The sequence below is a fragment of the Amphiprion ocellaris genome, chromosome 16, assembly GCF_022539595.1.
Source record: "Amphiprion ocellaris isolate individual 3 ecotype Okinawa chromosome 16, ASM2253959v1, whole genome shotgun sequence".
Classification (NCBI taxonomy): Eukaryota; Metazoa; Chordata; class Actinopteri; family Pomacentridae; genus Amphiprion; species Amphiprion ocellaris.
In genome coordinates this window covers 28,158,418-28,182,525 of record NC_072781.1, presented here as the reverse complement: position 1 = coordinate 28,182,525, position 24,108 = coordinate 28,158,418, and the positions used below count along the sequence as shown (strand labels likewise).

The 24,108-nt window shown below is 38.7% G+C and overlaps 1 protein-coding gene across 1 annotated transcript in view; it reads right to left on the bottom strand.

The window, feature by feature from the left end:
- The window catches only part of LOC111585792 (bone morphogenetic protein receptor type-1A), a 72,656-nt gene that overhangs the window by 37,391 nt on the left and 11,157 nt on the right, over positions 1 to 24,108 (bottom strand). The window contains exon 2 of the mRNA XM_023295403.3: positions 13,267 to 13,361. The gene's annotated coding sequence lies outside the window, so the exon portion shown is untranslated. The remainder of the gene's footprint in view (positions 1 to 13,266; positions 13,362 to 24,108) is intronic.

The window sequence follows — 24,108 nt, the reverse complement described above, 5'->3', positions numbered from 1 at the left end:
TGTCTCAATGGTGATGAAAAGTGGCTTAAAGAGCCCATGTTCTGCAGAATTACATGTTAATCATTTTGTTTTTGGGGTATACTAGACAGCGTTTATATACTTGATTGTTCAAAAAATCCCATAATTTCAGACGGTAAACTGTTGCAGCATTTCTTCCCAACCTCCATCTAAAAAGTTCTGACAGCTCGTGCCTCTTAAGCATCAGCCACCTTAAAAGCGAAGTTTGCTGTGATTGGTCAGCTGAAAATGAGGCAACTCTGGTTACATTTGGTAAACCCAACATCTCTGAGTAAAGGAACCAGCATCACACCAGAAAACGGTGAAACTCCAGCACATGTTGCTACGATACACAACATTTTCATGCAATAGTGTGACTCTGTGTTACACGTTCCACATAGTTCTGGTCTGTGGACATATGATCAAAGCTAATGGTAACGTTAGCCATATTAATCGTATAGCATGCTCGCGCTAAGAATTTTTCTATTTCTATGGTGACTTTGCCATCAAAAAATTAAAGTAATTCACTGGATCTTTAGTTCCTCATATGCTGGGAGTGCACAAAGGCTAATGTTATCACTATTTGCAGGGAACAGCAGAACATTTGGTGAGCTTTACTTGTGACTGAGACATTTCATAGTTAGCAGAAGCAGCTCCGGAAAGTAAATAAACTTTATGGACTGTGTGGAAGCTGCTTGTTTTTTGTTCTGAGGCTAAAATAGCCACTAGTTAGGTGTTATGCAGCTGTTTTACATGGTGACATAGATAAGAAACAGAAGAAAAGCTTAGAGTTGCAATGAGGCCTTTCAGGGATGTCTGAAGTAGTGTTTTTGACGTGCACTAAGTTTGCAAAGCTTTTACATGCACAAAAAAAATCAACTATATACCACACTGAAGGAAAATGAGAAACTCCAATTTCAGAATATGTAATTTTTTTTTTTTTAAACAAACAATAATGAGTAATGAAATACTATATATATTATATCCTACTTTTATGCTCAACAAAAACTTTTACAAACAAATTATATTTTTGTGTTTCAAGCAAAGGCTTCTTTCAAAATGCACCAATGTGTAAACCAAAAAGAATTTGGGCTAAAACAGTACAAAATGAGCAAAAAGAATAACTCAAGATTAAAAGCCTCAATACAAGAGATTTTACAACTTTTTAAAAAGAACACCTGTGATTAGTAACCAGTTTTGGAGTAATTCGGTATCTGACCAAGCATATAATGTCAGTTTCACCCTTCTGTGATGTGTAAACTTGCTGCCACACACAGCTGGGAGCTTTAAAAACAATCTCTAATTCACTCTTGTTGCTACTTGTAGAAAACCATCTTCGGTTACAGCAAAAATAAAACCAAACAAGCTGCAAAGCTCCTCACATCCCTCCATCACCACTGACTTCCAGGTCTTGCTCAACCATGTGGCAAAAACATTTTAAAAAGTTTGTATTTTTTGGAAAAGGTTTAATGATACCATTTGTATTCAAGAAAAACTTTAAAGCAGTTCCACGTCTGATTTAGTAACAACTCCTCAAAGATCTGTTAAAATGCTGTAAAATGACACTGGACCTTGGCAGGGAGGGAGCAGGCATTATTAATCCATCCTTAATACTCACCTCCTCCCCCCATCCAGGGACAGACATCAATAATCAAGCCTTAATGCGTCCCCACTTCCTGCTCTGGAAGAACGGCGGCAGACTAAATAAATGACGCCGAGGCCTGATTGGAGGAGCGACGGAGGCCGACAGCTCCTGAGCTCTACAAATAAATGCAGTAATGAGGGAGATTGGCATCGCAGAGGGTGCTGGAGGAGAACGTGATCAAGATCACAGAGATGGAGGGACAGATGGACGGAAACTGTTTGGATGGTTTGTTTTTGGGTTTTACCATTTCGACTTCTCTTATTCCTTCAAAATAATCTGTTTACAATCATATAAAATAGATAAAAACGACCTCATTGATGTGTAAAATTGTGTAAAAGTGAGTGAACTGCTTGTATCCATCACTTTGAAGACATTTTTTGCCTTGAGGTGTCTCCAGCTCAGAGGCTCCCAGGCTCCAAGTGAGTCAGTCGTTGTGGTTTCTCTCCTCTGATTTGGCCAACACCGTTCATGGAGGGGATTATTATTACTGGACATGTACTGCAGATTTCAACTATTCAATTTTCTCTAGTGAAAATAACTTTTAAGAAATCCGCATAGTCATTCTCTCAATTTATATGTTTTTCTTTAAACATCCTACACTTACTTTGAGATTGTAGGCATCTTCTAACCATCTTATCCACCACAGGAACCATTATTACTTCCACTAACACTGTTCAAATGTTTTGCCAGACCTACATTCAATGGAAAGCCTCACATGAGCAGCATTATGCACAACAATTCGGACTTGTTATGACCTTTAAGAGAGCCATCTGACTAACAGATAAAACTATTGTTTTAATGGGTTCGAATAATGTTTTAGATATCTGGAATAAAATTTTCTGAGTCAAATTTAGCTAGCAAATGGTTTGTCAAAATATCATCATCTTGAGTTTCCAATGGGATCAATACATTTTCTGTATATCTTGCTAGCTATCTAGCAGTTCATTTAGAAAATCTTATTTCTTACCTCAAAACATTTGAGGTAAGAAATAAGCCAGAATCTGTCCTGATTTCAGAACGACAATGGTTTACAGAGGTAGACAGTCACGCTTGACTCTCCTGATTTGTATAAAGTAGCAGTGACCTCAACTTTATGCAGATTAGAAGCGGCCACAGCAACATCGCATCTCTTAATACACAACCAGAATGCATTGCACAGCTGCTCACAGACAATAAATACTGTGCTTCAAAACAACAAATAACTTATTCTACATCCAACTGTCTGCACTTTTTAACCTTGTTAGCTCTGCAGTCATGAAGAAGCAACATTTGGCTTCATAAATGAATATCTTCTTCAGTAAATTGACTGTGTTGAGTAGGTGGACAGCTTCGTTCATTGGAGGCTTGCGGTGTAAACTTAGAAGAACTTCGGACTATAACAACGTTAAAACTGCTCATCATATGACTTCTGAGGCAACTACAGATATCTGCAACGTCATTTTACCCAGCTAAACATCGCATTCAAAATGTCTGTAATTACATATTGACTAAGCAGAATTCCAGCTTGAGAGATCTACAGCATCACTCTGACTAGCTCAAGAAGGGAAATGTAGATATCTTGAATTGAAGAGAAATTATCTTAAAAATATCCTGAACCAGAATTAGGACTATCGATGCGTGACACTGAAGCTACATCTGGCCATAATTAAAGCTGAATTGAAGATATGCAAAAGGCAAAAAATACAAATGGCAAAATTGGCGTCAACTGATCTGGAAGAATGACGATGTGGATTTCTAAAACACTTTTTCACTTGAAAGAACTAAATTGTTGATATCTGCAGTACATGTCCAGTAACAATAATGCCCTCCATGAACTATGTTGGCCAGATCAGAGGAAGGAAACCACAACCACTGGTTCACTTGGAGCCTGGAAACCTCTGAGGTGGAGAAATCTGAAGGCAGAAAACATCTTCAGAGTGATGAATACAAGCAGTTCACTCATTTTTACACGATTTTAGACACTGATGACAATGTAACTCTGCAGTCTGGTTATTTATTGTCTTGCAACTATAGCAGCCTGGATGTTCCAAAGTAGAAAAACACTTTATATGTTTCCTCCTCTTCACTTGCCACCTCCTTCTCGAATATTATTCCCCCCTTTTCATTGGCTCCTTTCCTCCTCTTGTATCCCTCTCCCTGCCACTTCTTTCCTCACCTTGCCTCCTCTTTCTTCCCCCTTCTCTCTCCCTCCTCCAGTTTTCCATCATGCCTCCTCTCTGCCTCCATCTCGGCCCGGTTCCCCGTCCCCTCCGGGGGCCCCTCCTTCCAGGCGGGCCTCTGGGTGCTGCAGCAGCCTCCCGTTGGTGTCGGCGCCCTGCCCGACATGCCTTTCAGGGCCTGGGAGACTGCAGGCCAGACTTTCTGGCTCCACTGCCATTGTTTGCTTGGCTGCTCTGTGCCTCTTCCCCGGCGATGGATTAGCATAAGAATACCCAGAATACCCCGAGCCACGGTGAGCGGCGCTGCGGGCCTCTTCCTCCCTGCATCTTCTGCCTCCATTCTTCCTCCTCCTAATCCTCCTCTTCATCATCATCCTTCATTTAATCCCCAACTTTATCTCAAATGCTGCTTTTCTTCTTCTACAGAGCATATTGTTAACAGCACAATGATTAGAGTAAGAAAAAGGCTGCAGCTTCATGGCCACCATGGTAGTATTTTGCTTCGTCAATTTTATCATCAGTAACTCCGGACTTCAAATATTCTCTTGCGTGGTACTTCAAATCATTATTTTAGAGGAGTCACTTTTGAAAATTAAGACAAAAATCATAAGAGTAAATGTAGTAACTGCTTTTAAGACTAGGCAAACAGCAGAAAGAAGATTTCTCTATTATCATTTTGAAAAATCTCTCAAATGTGTTTTTGAGGGGCAGACAATCAGGCAATAAATCCTTCTTTTACACGAATGCATGGATAATAGTAACCTAACATCATAATATACTGTAAAAGGAGACATTTTCCTGCATCGAATGCTTAATTTTCCTCATTATGCGCCCATATTTTCACTTCAAGTACACACATACTTTTACATTGAGGTATTACTACTTCAATTTAGGTAAAGGATCTGAGTGCTTTTTTCACCACTACTGATCTCGGTCTATCATTGTCATCAAACAACTACAGTTCCAATATGGTAAAAAAAAAATAAAATAAAATCATTTTCATTGTGTTTTGCTGTTGTTATAAACTTGGAAATGTACAGTAAAAACTGAGCTGATATGTTCCATTTGAGGAGCCAATGGTAGAGTCTTAAACTTTGTATAGCCCCATATCCTCAGTGCCTTCAGGTAAACTATTCAGAATGAGCAGCTTCCTCACAGTCCACCAGGTATGTTTACTTTCTAGAGATGTTTTCACTAACTCTAAAATGTTTTAGCTACAAGCAAAGCTCAACAAATGTTCTGTTGCTGGCTGCAAGAGTGAACATAAAAGTCTCCATGCACTCCCTGCATATGAGGAACTGAACACTTAGTAATACTTTTATTATTGATGGCAATGTCCCCACAATAATAGAATTTTTTTAATGTTAGCATGTTCTACGGCTAATGTGGCTAACATAACAATTAGCGTCAATGATTTAATGGTAGTATTTCGTCTTTGCATCCCAATGTCAACACATTCTCATACACGATGGATGCAGGTAGTTAAAATTAAACGATATGTGGACATACACTCTATACCTTTGCAGAGTTTGTGTGGTGTTGTAGCTGTGTAGCTGCACACACACATCCTCATCTTGTTTATTTGTGTGTGAGAGACAGAGACTGGGCAGCAGTGAAGCATAATTTCATTAGAGGCCAACAGAAGATCTGCAGGGGAACATTTACTTCATTCATCATGTTACAGCAGCATGGATTACCCAGAATCCACAGGGGCTACACAGGTTTAGATCTAACTGAGTGCAGTCAGTTTATATCAGTATGAACAATTACTAAAGACTTTCCATTCTTAGAAATAGACGTGGATCCTGGTCACAAAACAGTAAAGCAGTTCATCGTGGTTCAAGCCCTGAAGGTGTTTTTAATCATGCTGATCGCCATAGAAACAGCTCTATCCATCACTGCCGCAGTGTTGCCTTTGTCCTGCAGCTGAGTCATAAAACAAACACACTCGGACCATGAGATCAACATTCTAATCATAAATCACACGGATGAGGGGAGTGGACATTAGGGGATGCAGCGACGCAGCCCTCCCAGTTAAACCAGTTAGCTCCTGCTGCTACAGCTAACGTCCTCTCAGGGGAGGTAAACAAAACGAGCAGTCCGAGTCCCGTGCAGGCCTTCAGCTCATGAGTCATCCCCCGAAAACGCTGATAATTCACCTCTGCGGGTCAATTAGTGCCATCAGATATCATAAAACAAGTGCTTCATACTGTCTGAGCCGACAGAGAAGATCAATCTCCAAATTTAATCAGTGAAATCTGCAACACCAAGAACAATATTTCCATCTTATGGCCTGCAGCTATTGTTTATTTTCATTATTCATCAACAGGGTGATTACAGGATTTTTTTTTGCAAATGAAGTCTAAATTCTGATTGCAGTTTCTGAAACGTGAATATTTTCTGGTTTATTTTGTCCTCTATGACAGCAAACTGAATATTTTGGAATTATGACTAAAACTTGACATTTGAGGATGTCACTTTAGACTTCAGGACACACTTTTTGACATTTTTTCTCTATTTTCTGACATTTTATAGACCAAACAACTAATCAATTAGTCAAGAGAATGAATCTGTTTTTTGCTTTTAACAAGTTAGATGAGAAAAAGCTGTTGAAAAGAAGATCAGCATTTTTACTTTCTCCATTAATAAATTAGTTAATAAAAATTGCCCAAAAATACTGAGAAAATCATCTTAGCTTGAGCTAAACATTGCAGACTTTATAAAACTAAAACTCAAAAAACCAAATACATTCAGTGTGCTGTGGCTAACAGAAAAGAAAGCAACAAATCCTTGAATTTACCGGAAAAAAGGGAACATTTTCTTCACAAGAGAAGCAAGAAACAGCAAAGGTTTGGCATTTTTACTTGAAAAAAATACTGAAACGAAAAACTGAATATTAAAAAAGAGGCTGATTCAGCAATTAATTAACTAATCCTTGCAGTCTTAGACATGAGAGAGAAAACTGAAGAAAAAAAAATATTCCAATGACAAAGCTCTCGAAAGGATTTAAGGTATTTTCTACACGAAAAAGGCTTTAAAAAACACTCAGAAACTGATTGGAATTTAGAGGGTTAACTAATAGATGCAGTTCTGGACATTAAAAAAAAAAGAGTAAAGTGGAAAATCCTTCCAGGAGAGAAGTTAACTGTAGGTGGTGGTATGCATTTGTACAACATGAATAACTAAAACAATCAATTCGCTTTCCTCCAATTAATTCTTCTGTTTGACTATTTAAAAAGCTTGTTCTATTCAAGTGAAGGTCTGTTTAGTACTAGAAAGTTGTCAGTTTTTATCACAAATTCACATTGTTTGTGTTAAATAGTTCATTGTTCCAGCTGTGTTGAGGTTGTAGCGCCTGTTATCTGATCTCTGTTGCTTATCAATAACCAGCCACCTCTGACTGCTTCTCCCTTCCTACTCCAACTGTTGCTGGAATGTGGGAGGCAGGTAATGGAAAATACACCCCAACACACACACACACACACACACGCACACGCACACGCACACACTCCTGCTCTACAGCCCAGATAGCGTCCTCCTTGTAGACAAACCACATTCAGCCACGATTTTAGCAGAGAGCTAAGTCCAACAAGATTAAACCACAGAAACCTATTCTTATTTGTCCTTATTTCAGCTGGCAAACAACAAAACCGCACCACGGCCAACAATCTGACAGACAACAAGCTGATCAAATCATTGTTTCAAGGCCGTGACATTGTCTAAATAAAATTATTTCACAAAGAGTTGTTCCTGCAGACTCCTGTTACTGTGTTCACCCTCACTTCGCTGAAATGCGGCAGAATTCTCCATATAGTTGTTTTCACTTACACATTTTACACACTGACTTTAACTGTTCAACAATCAAGGTTGGTTGGAGGTAATGCCTTTAAGGTAGCAGCTCCCAAACCTCACAATAGGCTTTCTTTTTTAATCAAATATTTCTCCTCTACTGACACTTCTAGAAAAATCTCAAAACGTACATGTTTTAAACAGCTTTTGGTTGCTCAGTTTAATTCAATTCAATTTTATTTATATAGCACCAATTACAGGTCATATTATCTCAAGATGCTTTACAGAACCCATATGTCTGAACCCCCAGAGCAGCCCTAAGGAGACAGTGGCAAGAATAAACTCCCTTTTAACCGGAAGAAACCTTGATCAGAACCCGGCTCTTTATGTGGGGGGACCCATCTGCTGCTGGCCGGCTGGTTGAAAGGGACAGAAGAGGTAGAGGGGTAGAGTTTAGTATTTTACATTTATGTTATTATAGAAATTGATTTTACAAGTTACTATCTTTCACTGTAAAAACAAATTTGGCAAAAAAAAAAAAATGCGTGATAAACTGTAAAATACTTTAAGGTTCATTAATTGTACAAAAAATTATTGTGAAAATATAAGCAAATAACTGTTAAAGAATATTTTTAACTAATTTCAATATTGTAGGTTTTTATGGTCACGCGTTGTGAAAGAACAAATGACTATTTAGAAAACTGATTTTATATCCAGATTTATGAAAATGGATTTTTAATGTTAATATTTGCAGTATTTCCAGTTTTGTCCTGTATTTTTTCTGTAATTAAACTTAACACTATCGGCTATTGAACAAAACAGTGGAAATTTATTCTGAAAAATAGTTAAATATCTCATTTTTCAATCTTTGATAAACACATTTTTTCTTTCAGAAAGCAGCAAATATCTGTAAAAAACTACTGGTTTCTTTGCTGATTTGAATACAGTATAAAGGGTGTGACTTTACAGTGAAATGTTACAGAAGAAATTACTATTCGTAAAAATACAGATTTCTGATGTGGAAGCTATTTATTAATTCATATCATTTCCTGTGATCTTACTAGGTATTATCTGTTACTTAGCAAAACTGAGAAATTCTATAAATAACAGTAAATTGTTCCAAAATATCATGCGTTTTGCACTTATTCTTGTTGCCAATTTTATAACATGTACGGTATGTCAAGTCTGGTTGTTAAACATGCAATTAAAAATTAGAAAATTGAGCAAATTATTTAGTAAAGCAGTTTCAGTTTAGACAGGGGTGAAATGAAAAGGAAGGGTTTACAGATTTTAGGCAGGTGTTACTGTTAAGCCCCACCCTCAAGTGCTGTCAATCATCCATCCAGAGACTGAGCTCACAGCCAATCGCATCACAGTGTGGACTTTCTTTCTGCTGAACTTCCTGTTTGGAAACATCATTTTCTGCCTCGGCAGCTGGCAGCAGGCTGCACTGGTCTTGTACCAGTATGAAGGAGTGGAAACTGGGCAGACTGGAGTGCAGACAGCTTTCCCCAGAGACATGAAATACTAAATATGAGTGTAATTGCAGCAGACAGAACACTGGCCTGGTGTGAGTGTGTACAGTATGCATGTGTGTGGGTGGTCTGGTCAGAGACTGGACTCTGTGCACGGAGGCCGGATGGTTTCATCCACCGTGTCACCATGGAAACTGCAGCCAGGCCACAGAGGCGAGCCCAGACGACAACGATACGCAGTAGGTGGTCTGACCGAGTGCGTTTTTATGTAGAAACAGGAAGAAGAAACTGAAAACACAGAACAAAGAATAAACTAAAACGCATTAAAGAAAATGTGAAATTATGGATTAACAAAAAAAATTTAAGAAGCAAAAACAAAGTGTGGCTCGGAAATCAGTTTATTTTGTGACCTCCAAGTTTTACAGTGGGCTCAAGATGTCTGAAAGAGCTGGACGGAGATGGAGTTCCAACAGCAGGAAAGCAGCGGATGTGAGACCACAAAAAGAGGGGAGTGTTTGATTGTCAGCCTGCCTCCAGCCAAAACTACAGCTACAGCGAACCAAAGAAAATGTTGATCGACTGAACCTGTACCTGCTCTTCAACCAAACTAAATGGTCACGAGGATAAAATAAATCAACACATTTTCTGTAGATGAACTAAATGTTCCACAGTGAACTAAGTTTACTACCTGTTAGCCTTATCAGCCCAAAAGGGATTATATATTAGCTAGTGCTGGGCGATATGATGATACATATCGTGAGAACGATAGAAAAGTGTCTTCTATCGTTTCTATTATTTCTAACCTGATTTTATCATTACAGCAAATTTATCATTAAATAGTCTGCGATGATTGTATTAGTGTTTTCTTGTCACTATGCATACTCTAAGTTTATATACGTGAAAATAAAGTAGAAGAATAAAAAAGAGATTTTTCGCAAAGAAACTCCATCTTGTGGTTTTTGCGACATGACGCTGCTTTACGTTCTTTGATTCTCACGCGGGTTTGCGACATGCTTTATGTTACTTAACTCATGAGTGCTGAGCGATGGACGCACAACAGGTAGGGCTGGACTGAATAGCAGTTTCTGGGCTCCGGATATTCGGTCCCCTCCTTAACGTCCTTGGGGGGGGGGTTTGACGGACGGACGGAGGAATGACTGGAATATTCACTTCTGTCCGTGAGCTAACGAAGGAAAGAGCCGAATTTTCGGCTCGGTTCGTAACGCCCGCCGGGGGCTGGGGGTGGAAGTTGGAGGAGGCGAGTATTCGGATCTCAAAATTAATATCTGCATACCACCATGGGGACCAAATATTCAGGTCCAGCCCTAGCAACAGGTTGAAGTTTCATGGAGAAAAGTAAGCAATGAAATTTTTGTCAAACTTTTCAGAGAATAACTGAAAACATCCTTTGTTGTGGTATATTGTCATATATATCGTTATCGTGATATAAAATAATCCATATCGTGATATATGATTTTTTCCATATCACCCAGCACTAATATTAGCATAAAAAGCATCATTTGAACTGGGGTATTTTATAAAGAGGTGATAAGAACGCACTTGGAACAGACCAGCTGCACATATTTATATGATTACTGAAAATGGAAATGAATTAACTGGTGATCCCAGCACAAGAACTAATGAGGAATATCACACAAACATGTTTGCTGCTGGTTTTAGGTCATCTCTAATGTTATATTATTGAGCTGTGACACAAACTGCTGCTTGCAAAGTTTACACTCGACTTTTTGTCTATCTGAACAAAACAAGCCACATTAACAACTTCTTCAGCATAGTTTCAATTATTTAGGGATAAATTCCAAGAAAACATTTGACAAATGTTAAATACGTCAGTCCTAGCAGTCTTCATCAGGTTAGGTCAATTCTAATGTGGGGTGTTTACAGGTAGTTTGTTCCTCCTGTGGCCCAAAACAATGTTTTAATCCTAGAAAGTTGCTGAAGTGGAGCTTTCCTCTTCATGAAAATAAAACCTAAGATTGTCCAGCCAATGAGAATCTGGCTGGATGGAAGCATATTAGCCAACCACTTAATTACTCAATAGCTATAATAACCAATCAACACAAGGATTTAACTACAATAAGAGGTCTTGCTAATTTTATATCCTTCCCATTTACACATACAAACAGGTGACACTATTGGAAACAACTCTGAGTATAATACAGTTCAACACGACGCTAAAAAAAAAACTTAATATTTAATGAACACCTCTATAACTGTGACAAATAAAGCTGAACATGACAGACGGAACAGTTATCATTTTTTGTTTTTACGGTGACTGAACCAGTGGAAAATGAGCATATACTGATATAAAATTACCTCTAGTATACAACCAAATTAGACTACAAGATATTTTATATTTCTGGGGAACATTAACAGATTCTTTGTCCACCAGTTAAAGTTGTAGACTCCAGACTGGTCAGGTTGTGCTGAAGGCTGAGCGTGCAGGGCGGTGAGGAGGCTGGAGGTGGTGGTGGGTAAGCTGCTGCAGAGGGACATATGGGAGTGATTTTGTGCTGCAGACTGGCCGGCTCTGTTTGAAGGTCTGTCAGCAAGCTCTGAGACTCAGGCACTTGAGTCACCTCGTCATGAAACAAAGGCAGCAATCTGCTTCGTTTCCACACATGGTCACGTACTCGCAGAAAACTCATCAACGACGGCTCCGGAAAAACTGACTCCATCACAGCTGACTGGTTGTATCAGGCAGATAAAGCTTACCAAAGCTTGGTAAGAAATGAAAAATAATTAAATTTGTAATTGAGAGCAACTATTGACTCATGAGCAAGAGTCTGCTTGATACAGAAACAACATTGTAACGTAATTTATTAATGTAGATATCGTATCCTGCTTATGAGGGCTGCTGCATGTCCTTAACAAGCAAAACAGAGGTAAAGGGAATAACAGTGGACAGGAGAAAAATTATCTTACAGTATTTTACTGTCTATACTAGTGCTGCAAAACATTGGAGAAAAAACTGACACTGATATTTCATCTTGCTGCGATATGAAAAAAATACAAGAATTTTCAGCAGATGAATTTAATTACTCTATTTGAAAATAATAAATATGATGAATGAATGATTTGGGGGCAAATGCATCTGCATAAAAAAGAAAAAAAACTTTAAAAAAGCACAAAAAAGCCTCTTATGAGGTGTCACACTGGCAAAGACACACTAAATAGTTTTTTGCTTTAACTGTCAGTCATATACAGCTTTGCACTTGTCATACAGAGCTTTGTTGTGCTGATTTAAACGGCCACACAAACTGTTTTTTGTTAGCATCATGCTTTCTGTAGTTGAAATATTTCCAGACAAACTTAAGCTGCGTTTCTTTTTCCAATCAGCTCTTCATTTTCAGTGATTTTCTTCTATTTCTGTTCATTTTGTTGAGGACACATGAAGCCTGCATGCCATCAAACTGGCCAACGAGCTGTGTGAGTTTATTTTGTATCAAGCATAAAAAAAACTGTTGTAGCATGATGCGTTTATCTCACTTCACTAAAACTATACATTGTGCTGCCTTCGTATGATTCCTCCCTAAACATTAGGTAACCAAAGACAAACCTTCAGATACACAGACTGATTCTCACCATGTATGCTGCATACTCGATGTTTTAAACCATAAAATGTTACACCACTAAGTTTCAAAACTTCAAACACACTGCCTCAACTTGGAAACAAGCAGAAAACTAAAGAGCTGTAAATTTAAAGGACGCATAAACTCGCCATCATTCCCCACATCGAGGCAGAATTTCACTTTTTACACACATTCCAGCCCTTTTTCCTTAAATGCTCCACCTATAACACATACGTTTACTTTCTCTTTGCAAGGCATTACTTCACTTCTAACACACACATGCTCGGATCAGCCTTGGGGCTTGGCTCGGTGTAATCAGCGCTCTTCCTGCTCTCCTGCTCCGCGGTTATTAATCAAACCAGACGACAGCTCCAATGACCCAATCAGAGCTTGCAATTAAAAGCCAGGAAGCCTCCTGATTGGTCGGCTCTGCCTTCAGCCCCGAGGTCAGGGGTTAATCTCCTCAAAGAGCAGGAGGGGGAAGGCAGGCAGCTAATCAAGGAGTAATCACTGGTGTACCGCAAACAAAGAAAAAGTTTATGTCTTCTGTGTGTGTTTTTCATGCGACCTCAATAAACATTGTGCAGACAGATTGTGTGTTTTCATACCTGACTGGTGGCTCCATGGTAGAACAGTGTCTGCGCACGGCTCCATGGGAAATGTAGTGTGGAAGTCAGGTCAGACCAACATCACAACCACCGATCTGTCACAGACACAGACAAGCACGAAGTTATAATTCATGTAGTTGGACTCACCAGACGTAGGATGCGGGTATAAACCTGACATTTTTCCTCTTTCTGCTAGCTTCCTCTCATTATGGGAAAAAACAACCTTCGAGCAGCAAACTACCACACTGAAATTTTCTAATTTTGCTGAGGATTTCGATCGTGCAGTAAGGCAGCGCTGCCAGTTGCTTTGGTGAATTACTCATTTTAATCACAAAGCTTGTCTCCCTACATGCAGTACAATTCCACCATAACTATTCTGAGGGAACACCAAAGCTGCATTCTTCATTTAGCTCCGCCTATGATGACTGTGGGCGGTTAAGAGGTGGGTTTTTTTCTCTTTTAGCTTATTTTTTCCTCCAATAATCAGGGGTTCCTGATTAATTCTTCTGCTGGTAGCACTGCTGGTAACAACTTTCTGAGTTGATCGCACTGACACACGACTTGGCTAAAATGAGAACATATTCACTTTTGTCTCCAACCTTATCTCTGATGTTGCTTGATGTCATTCCTATAAACAAAGCACAGCATGACCATTCACATCTGCGTACTAATAGGTGCTACAATTTACCAATGTTCCCTAAACACCTCACATGCAGACTAGCAAAATCAATGACATTGATACCAAAAATACGTTATTAACCAAATTGTGTTTTCATTTGTTTATTATCAAAATGCTTCAATACGCTCTGTAATTGTCGGCTCCAGTCATTGGTACAGTTTAAACAACTTTCCAAAGAACAAAGGCTTCGAAAGTCTGGGAATATCTTAGGTGATCACAGAACAAAAATGTGGTTTGCAAATTGTGCAGAGTGAAAACACACAAGAGGCACTTAGCATCTGTTAGCTTCTCTCCTGTCCTCTGGGCTCACATATACAACAAAACTGTTCTCATTCACATAATTATCTGCTTCTGTTGTCAGACCACAAGATGAGCATCAAATAGTGATGGAAATGTGGCTCATTAAGACTACATGATAACAAGCAGTCATTTTAAAGATGGTTGTGAATTGGGCTTTATTTTCATAAAGATCAAAGCTACTATCAAAGTCACAGAACAGCAACACAATCAGCAGAAAAGGAGTTGCTTTAATTGGTATATATGTGAAAAATCCACCATGTCCATGACGCAGTTTGTTTAATATACAGACTGAACTTTTTCTTCTCTGTTAAGGAGTTGCACTACTGGCCTGAATTATAAGCTTTATATTTTTTTTTATTGTTGCCAAGTTGGAGTTTCCAGTTTAACTCTTAATATGTAAGCTTTTGTTTACATTTCATACTGTGCTGCAATATACAGTAACATATAGTTTGTGAGAATAACATAAACTTAAATGAAATGGTAAATAATCATTTAGATGAACTGATTAATCTGTAAAATAATTGTTAGTGACAGTTAACAGTCTCTAGCCTGCAGGACTGCTGTTTTTTGGGAATCAGATGGATACTGCACAGATACAGAGTCAAAGCAGACACACAGCAGCACAGTAAGGCTTGAGGTCTGTTTACAACAGCAAAAAAAAAAAATTTCCACAGCAGTTCGACCTCTCTGTGAGCGTCACGGCTGGAGGAGTGAGCTGCAGAATGTCAGCCAGTGTCTCGGCTTGTACTTGTGTGTTCATGCGCCGTCACAGCCTGCATTCCTCTGCATGTCTGCCTGACGTGAGGCGGACTGGTTTCACAGCTTTCCTGTCACACTGTGGTTTCACACCTTCGCCTCACACGTCACTCCAACGCAGGAATTTACACCGAACCATCAGCTGCCTCAGACAGAGACCAGCTGCTACACAATTTTAACGGTTTACTTAACCGATGGTCAGCTGTGGTAACAATCAATACTCGATTAATCCTCTGAAATCCAAGCAGTCCCTGGATGTTTTTTGCTCCTGTCACATTTTATCTTACTGTGGGCTCATTTTTGACTGCAGGGTAAAGTCCCGCACCTCTATGGAAACAGAACCATGACTAGAAGTAAAGAATGTCATCTTTGTATTATGATAGTTATGATGCCACAAATCATTACAAAAACTGAAACTAGGATCAGTGTGCCCACACGTTTCCAACACTGGAAATAACGATGACTCTATAGATACTTATCTCCTCTCTGCTCTGTCAAAACACACCTTGCAACAATATAAACAATGCATACAAGATGAAAAAGTAAAGCTTGCTCAAAGAATATGCAGGGAATACTTGGATTTGTTTGGTTTTTAGTGTTTAGTGTTGTTTATCTCTCAACTTCAGTTCAAAATTAGTTCATCTTAATGATTACTAATGCTGTAGGGTTTTAGCCTTAATACTTAAATAGACACATGAATGTATTAACAATAAATAAATAATATTGATGAGTATGATCTGCATTATCACACTGTGTCTCCATAAGTATTAGCATTGTAGCTTTTTTATGTATTATAGTCAGACAAAATCATATTTTCTATCAGTTTTTTCCTTAATATGTAAACCAACTAAGTAATACCACACCATAAATAACATTACAGGGTCTTAACCCCAATATTTAAACTTCTTACTGTGCCAATCATAATCGTTCTTACTGGAAAACACATTGGCTGTTGTTTTAAATGTGCTGAATTTCAAAAAAAACAAACTCTGATTTGAATTGATAGAGAAATAAAATAAAACTCAAATAGCCTTGAGTGGTTTTCAGTGCTGTTCTTTCCTCTGGTGCAGATTATTTGCATTAATTAATATTCCAACCACGGTTTTTCCTTCCACTCAGCTGTTCATCAGGGTTCACATCTAATCGGTGGACGGAAAGCAGAGCAGAGTTCTTCCTCGTGTGTGGGTGATCTGTTTTTCCCTCCGTCTGCCTCTTTTTTTTGGCAACGCCTCCATCCATAAACGAGGTGTGCTTGTTTTGTGTGTGTTTCCTTGTGTGTGTGTGTTTCCTTGTGTGTGTGTGTGTGTGTGTGTGTGTGTGTGTGTGTGTGTGTGTGTGTGTGTGTGTGTGTGTGTGCGAGGCAGCAGCTGTTTTTTTTGACAACCTCGTGACCGCTCTCAGCCCCCGTCTTCGGACATCTATTTTCTCCTCGTCTGTTCTATAATAATTCAGCTGCTGAATCCCCACCGCTCTCATGTTTTTTTTCTCTCTCTCTCTCTTTCTTTCCTCCCCCGGGGTGGAGCTGAACACACACACACACTCTGCCGTTCTCTAAAGCTGCCGGTCAACTCATCAACAGTTTTCCACAATGTCTCCAGGACTTTTTCCAGCTGAGTGTGTTAGTTTTGGCAGCAGCAGGGTGTTGTCGTGTAAAGCCAGAGGAGGCGGATTCAGACCCTCCATGTCCCGATGACTGACCTTTCACTTTCAGGGAGCAGGTTTAACCTTTCTGACAGCTCATCGTCATCCATTCTGATGCTCTAGTTGTGCAGAGAAAGAACTCTTTTGCTTCTGATGACCCCACTATATCCCCTCTAGCTGTGGCCTCAGGACTAATTCAACATTTTTTGCTTTTGAATAATTAAAATATACCAATACTACAATAAACTCCATAATTCTTTTTTAAAAAACTCTACATCAGTCAGGATAATCTTCATAATTAATAACACTATAGGGTTTATATTAGTTAGGTTAAGTCTTACTGTATTATTGCATTAGTTTCGCTAGTCTCCTCAATTAATAACTCTGTATGGTCTCAGCCTCTACATGTACTATAGTTAAGCAAAGTTAAGCAGTGTTTAAATAACACTACGGGGTCCAGACTACAATGTATAGTTATGTGAGTTTACTCTTGTAACATCACTACTATTGTGACTGTACAAATTAAGTCACAGTAACCCTTATTACTGAAGTAATACAGCTATGAATGACAGGTTCTGTGCTATCACATGATGCTAATTAATAACATTTAATATATAACAATTCTAAATATCAAGTATTGGTCTTTCTTCGTTAGCAATAATTGGTATCAGCTCTGAAAAAAAAAAACCCACAGGTCGCTCCCTAGAATGCATGAAGGCCCAGAAAAAGAACAATTCTAACCTTCCTCCAGTAATTCCCCATTCTAGTCCAGCGTCAGTTCAGATTGGGTGTCAACATGTGTCACCCAGCATGTAAGTCAAAGCAGCCCTGCTGATTGATTTTGTGCTTCTACGAGACACACAGCGAATAAGAACCAGTCTTACTGTGATGCAAAGATTTGTACTTTAAAGAGCAACGTAGCACAACATGGAGGCAAAACAGTGCTTTGTATATTTAAACATCACCTCATGTGAAAACACATTTTTCTACCTTGTTAAAATGTCTATGTGGCGTTTTTTATGAGCTAGAAGACACAACAGGAGCAAAACAAGCTGTCAGTGGATGAACATTTACTTCTTGAAACAGCAGCGTATTGATGACAATCCCAGATTTACATTTCAACTGCTGCATATAAAAAAACCTAAAGAACCAATCCTGTAAACCTGCAGGATGGTACTTTGTGTCTTCTGTGTATTCTTCTTAACGATTCCAATGTGTGGCTAAATTACTCCTACATTACAATTTAGCATTACTCATAGGTGAGCTGGTGTGCTTGAGATGGGGAAGGGTGGGTGGAAACAGAAGCAGAGCCTTCGTAGAGCTACACACTCTAGGGATTATTTCTATGGGGGAAAAACTATGTAACTTTGATACACAGAGATGAGTTTTTAGAGGTTTAATCGATGACCAGAGAGGAGCTGTAAATGTGAAAGTGCATTAATCATGATGCTCAATGCTGATCAAAATAATAGAGATCATCATTTTAACCATAATCCTGCAACCCTAGTGTGTTGTAAATAATCCTGTTTGTTTGTTTATAAAGTGAGATCCATTGGTTTCAATATGGAAATTCCAGTTTGGGGCGAACTGCTTAGTCCTCTGTGATAGCAAACTGAATATCTTTGGGTTTTGGTCTTTGGTTCGGCAAAAAAACAAAACATATGAAAATGGCATCCAGTCCTTTTCACTATTTATAAAAGTAGTCTGCAGGGTAATCATTAATGAAAATATTAATCAGATGACATAATAAAAATCTGTAATGCATTAAAACAAGTAGTGTTTTGGCTGCTAACAGGAGATCTGTGGCAATCAGTGCAGCTGATTATCTTTTCAAACTGACCTGTGGTTTGTTGAAAATGTTTTTAGATCATAATCTTTATTGGAATAACAGGCACTGCAGGATCTCATTGCATATTTCTTATCAAAAGTGGTTGAAAGGTTCAATTGTTTACATGCATCCTTCCAACCTAGTAGCGTCACATCTGTCTGTATCTAACTAGTGTGTTTTGTAGTTCTGCTGCTGCCTGAACAGATTCCTGTTCTTTCTGCAGTATCTCTATTCAGACTTTATAAAGTACTGGCTGGAGCTGGACTCTCCTCTCTGCTCTGAGTGTGAATATTAACTCACTCTCCTGACGTCTCCTCCTTGACTAAATAAAGCCTCCTTTGACGAGCTCTGCGCTGTCACATAAAAAGGCTTCTGTGTCGGAGGAGGCTCCCCCGACTGTCTGCCACACTGCTCCACTTATCTCTTCACAAACAGCAAACACACTGACATCAACACTGATCTAATAGTGAAGCAGATCCATGGCTGGAAGTCCTTGAGGAGCTCCCAAGGTGGTTCTGTTGGTCCCTGAGAGTCCTACAGGGTGTCATCCTGACAAGAGGATGCCAGTCTGTACATATAATAATAATAATAATTATTATTAAACATATGTTAACAGCTCAGCAAAAAGAAAGCCAGTTAACATCTGATTCTTTCGTTATTGCTGTGTCCACATCAGCAGGTTGCCGTGCTGCTCGGTTGGCTTTTCACTGCTTCAGAGTGTGAATATTAGTCAAACAAAAGCGCCCATGACGACTCGTTGTTGGACATGTTCTGATCTAAACAAATTCTTGCTGGACTCACAATTTCATGTGTCACTTTCATAAAAAGAAAAGAGCTACATCAACAACCTTGCAGGATTAATCCATTATATTTGGTGGTGGGAAGAAAACAACACTACATGCAAGCACCCTCATGTTTTCACAATTTTAAACTAGGCCAAATGCTAGGTCTAACTTCTTTAATGTTTACTGACTGTTTCGTCTCCAAATTCTTAAAATACTATGGCAGGGAAGTCATCGGTGTTGCTGCATTTTGTTTAACAATGGCCAAAAATTCTAGCGTAAACCTTGCAACAGCAGTTAACTAGTCTGTGTCATATTCCTCAATAGTTTTTGTGCTGGAATCACCAGTTGATGTAGTCTTATTTTCAGATATCACATGAATATGTGCATGTGTAGATGGTCTGCTCCAACTACACTTATCGTTTCAGGTTAAACTGATGCAATACTAGCTTTTTATGTTAATTTATAAATAATTTAGGCTAATAGGGCTGCAGGTAGAGCACAACACACTGGAAAATTTATTGCATTGACAGATAACGTGCAGATTTTCTTTGTCTGAATACAGCTCCAATACCATCAAGGTTGCAAAATCTCCTTGTTGTGCCTCTTAAAAGAAAACTCATGAAAGCGTTTTTACAAGGTTCAGTTTTGGAGGAAGAGAGATGCCATTTTTAATCAGGAAGGTAGGGGAGAGAAAACATTTGCAAAAAAGATATTAAAATCACTTCACCTTGTGCAAAATACAAATACAGCTTTCTGAGATTAATAGTCCAAGCATCTCCTCCTACTTCTTCAGTAGTAACCTAACCGCAATAAAGGATAAGGATCAAGTAATCCAATAACCAAAAAACAGATAATTTACTCTAATCATATGTTATTTATAAAGTAAAGTGGATTTGTTTTGTTTAAATTGGCAGGCATTGGAGATTTTTTTCGTTCACACTGCCATGCCGTCTCCCTTCTGTCGCCAACTGTTTGCTCAAAGGGAATCATTAGATTTATTGGATTTTTTTCGCTAATGTAATATTGAAATATGTTGTCCTGTCTATGTGAAGTCCCCTGAGATGACTCTTATGTCTTTATTAACGTTTAGTTAACAAGTCAGCTGACTGTAATTCTTGACTTTGATTTGGAGACGAGCCTGTTCAAATTTCTGTTACCGCTACTGTTATCAGTGAAAACATTTACACTTCTTTGCAGGTGTCATTGGGCCCAGATTACCAACAATGTGAAGGTGCTGTTTGCATCACTAATAGTTTTAAGCACTTCTGAAAGTTTAGAATTAAAGCTTTAAGCGTGAACACAACTTGGGTGTAATATGAACTATCCAATCGCTTCACCTGTAGGAAAAACACAGGTGTATTTGTGAAAAACACCAGGCTATTTCCTCCACAGTGTTGCTGTTTTTGTCCAAGTCAGACTGTTTTGTTGCCAGGAAACATTCTTTTATTGTGCTGCCCACCTACATTTTCCCAGAAACAGCCAGCAGGCCAAACAGCGCCTGTGTCTTCAGTGTGTGTGGTGGTTCGGTTGCACAGCGGGCTGGTTGCCGGCAGGAAGTGGAAGCGAAGCGTTCAGATTCTGATCGCAGCAGTTAAAGCCGGCGGCTTTCGCAAAACCAACAGAGGAAGACGAAAGCAGAGGGACGAGTGTGGAGGCTGGGAGGAGAGGCTAATGCCATCAAAGTCAACCGGCAGCCAGAGCTAATTGAAATTAAAGACCAGAAACGAGGAGGCAGGGAGGGAGGGAGCGGTGCTGCATTCACAGGGGCTCAGGATGAGTGGGAAAGCTCAGCGACAAGGTTTGTGCGCTGGATAGATGTTTCCTCATGGCTACAGCCTGCAGGGCAGCCAAGAATATAAAACCACCTACTGCTGGGGCCCAAAAACCATCGTCATGTCGTTTACCAGCCTGCCAGACAGACTGCTGGTTGTTAACCAACACTAACAGAGTGTCAAAAAATGGAGATTCAGACACTTTAGTCAATAACTTTCCACTAACACTCACACATCTCTTCATTTAGACTTTTGAGGCTCCTTGACAACTTCACTTTCTGCAATTTTCACTGCTTAAAAATCGGCAAAATTGCAAAGAAAATACTGGTGTCCTAAACCAAAATGGCAATGACACAAATGGCCCAGAGTGTGCAAATAAAAAACTGTACACGCAGCACTTCTTACAGCTAAAATAAAGATGAGACACAGATGTTCAGACTGTTTGAGAGCAGATAAAACCATGAAAAGCTCAACTAAAGCTCTACTTATATATTCTTTGAATAAATTGCAATACATTCCATATTCCAAACCAAGCAGAGCTGTTGTGCAATTAAAATATATTCTTTTTTTTTTTTTTTTTTTTTTTTTAAATTTCAAGTTTATAATTTAAGTGTAATGCATGCGGAAACGATTGCCTAACAGAACTTTAAAAAATCCATAAACAATTTAAAAATAAATTTGTGTGATCCTGGAGCCTAGCAAGTATAGGCAGTGAAAAACGGTTAGTTTTCAGCTGCTCTGCATTCCTCAGCAAAACATTATATTATTTTTCTGCTCATTATGGTTCAGTAGAGAAGCTCTTCTTTCTTCTCCTCTGAGAAAACTTTACTATTGCATCATGTAACTGGAGCAAAATGGGCTTTTCCCATCTCAAAATCATCATCGGCCTGCTGCCTGACCATCTGTGATTTACTTTAAACTTTTTAATCATATGCTATGGATGTTTAATATTAATTTGTTGATGCATATGGCATAAAAATCAGCAAAGGTGTATATTTTGGGGCAATTTTGGGATGGCAAATGGATAACTGTGTCCTTAAGGTGGCAAAAAATCCAACACTGCATGAAAATAGTGCATCAGAATCCATTTTGTAACAGATCAAAGGTCAGTTAGAATATACAAATTATTTGTGACATCATGCAAACAAATGGGTATTTAAAGGGTTAAAATCCTAAAAAAAAATTATGAATATTTGAAAGTTATGATCAGTCAAGTTATGACGTTAAAGTCATTCGACAGATTTAAATGAAATAAACATTCACGCTACAGAAATAAAGCTCAAATCTTCAGACAATAACAGCCCCGGGCCAAACATAAAGCATATTTAACAAACGCTGCTGAATGTGAATCAACCAGTTGGACCACGAACACCCTTTGGAAGAATCACTTCACCAGCTGACTGAAGGGGAAATAAAGAAAATCTGCAATCAGACGGTCTAATCCAGGTGGGGAGGAGACGGCTCTGTTAGCAACGAGCTGATAGAGGTTCAGGACACCAAGGTCGGAGGCGGGGAGTCAGGGGTCGGGGGTCAGGATGGAGGTCAGGGGGCCACTGTCACTTCAGAGGGATCACTGCACCTATCAGGCAGCAGGATTACAGAGAAAGGAAAAGCAAATCCCCCTCAAGAATGAAGAAGGAACCGTGTACAACCAGATGTTTGCAGCCATAAAGACGTCCATGTTGAGCTCTGCCTGCGTTTCCTTCTAAACTTTAAACAACCACAGATTTAATTCAACGTTTTTCTCTACACGATCTCGCCATGTTTCTGATCGCATTCTTACAAGCAAGATTCCTCAAATAAGACAAGTGTAAACTATTTTAAGTAGACCTGAACTACTAACACAATTTTATAAGGAAACAAGCTCTAAATTCTCCGATTCCAACCTCCTAAACATGAATATCATCTGGTTTCTTTCCTCCTCTATGAAAGCAAATTGAATAACTGTGGTTTGTGGACAAAACAAGACACTTCAGGATGTCATCTTGGGTTTTAGCAAACACTAATGAACATTGCTGTGAAGAATAATGATGCTCACCTTTAAAAAAAAAAAAAGAGGCAAGGGTGAAATTAAGTATTGAAACCGTTTGATTTATCTACAATAAACCCTAAAATAACAGATAAGTTATTAAATATTGACATTGCAAACAAATTTCCAGATTAGCTTTGTCAATGATCATTTTGTCGATAAACTGTTGGAAAACAGAAGAAAATACATGGTTAATATCTTGTTTGTTCCCCAAACGTAGGTCCAAAACTAAAGAATATCGGTGCTGTATTCAACCAAAGAAAGTCCTCTTCAACTAATTGATTTGTTGTGTGGGAAAAAAGAATTTGCACTGTATCTGTAGATAAACTAAATATTCCACAAGCTACTGTAAATGTTCAATAACCTAGCAATCTTAAAAAAGTTGGGCCAGCGCAAACTCGTTTAAAAAAAAAAAAAAAAAAAAAAAAAATAGGTGTTCACAGGTAGCCTGTTCCCTTTGCTGCCAAAATAATGAATTAATCAAGCAATGATGTGGATGTAGAGCTTTTTACGTTATGAAAGTAACACCTGAGATTTGGTTTTATAAGAGCATACAGACCAACCTTCGGTTGAGACTACAGCCTAGTCATGAGTCTGTCTTTGCATTAACTAATCAACAACACTCATCTAGCCTTCAAAGTCTTAAAAGGTAAGTGAGAAAGGATGATTTTCTGTTTGTGGATACTGTTGTCTGAGCTCAAATCAAATGCACACACCTGTATTTTATATGCACAGGTTTTAATTTAACTCCATAGCTAATAAAATATCAGAAAACAGGGAAAAATAGAAACTATATTTAGCTTCCCATTAAAGAAAATAGAGAAATGTTGCAAACCCTCCTTTTCAGAGAAGCTGAAATTTGCTCTAAGGCAGCAAAAACCACCGTTCCACACTCGAGCTGGTCACATTTTCCGCAATTGAAAAGCCATGCATTCAAAGATCAAAGCCTTCTGAACAGTTTAATTTAAGTCTACTTTCCCACAGGATGCATTTCACTTTTAAATTCATATAAATATTAATATAAAACCAACCATTACTGATATCTGCATCAA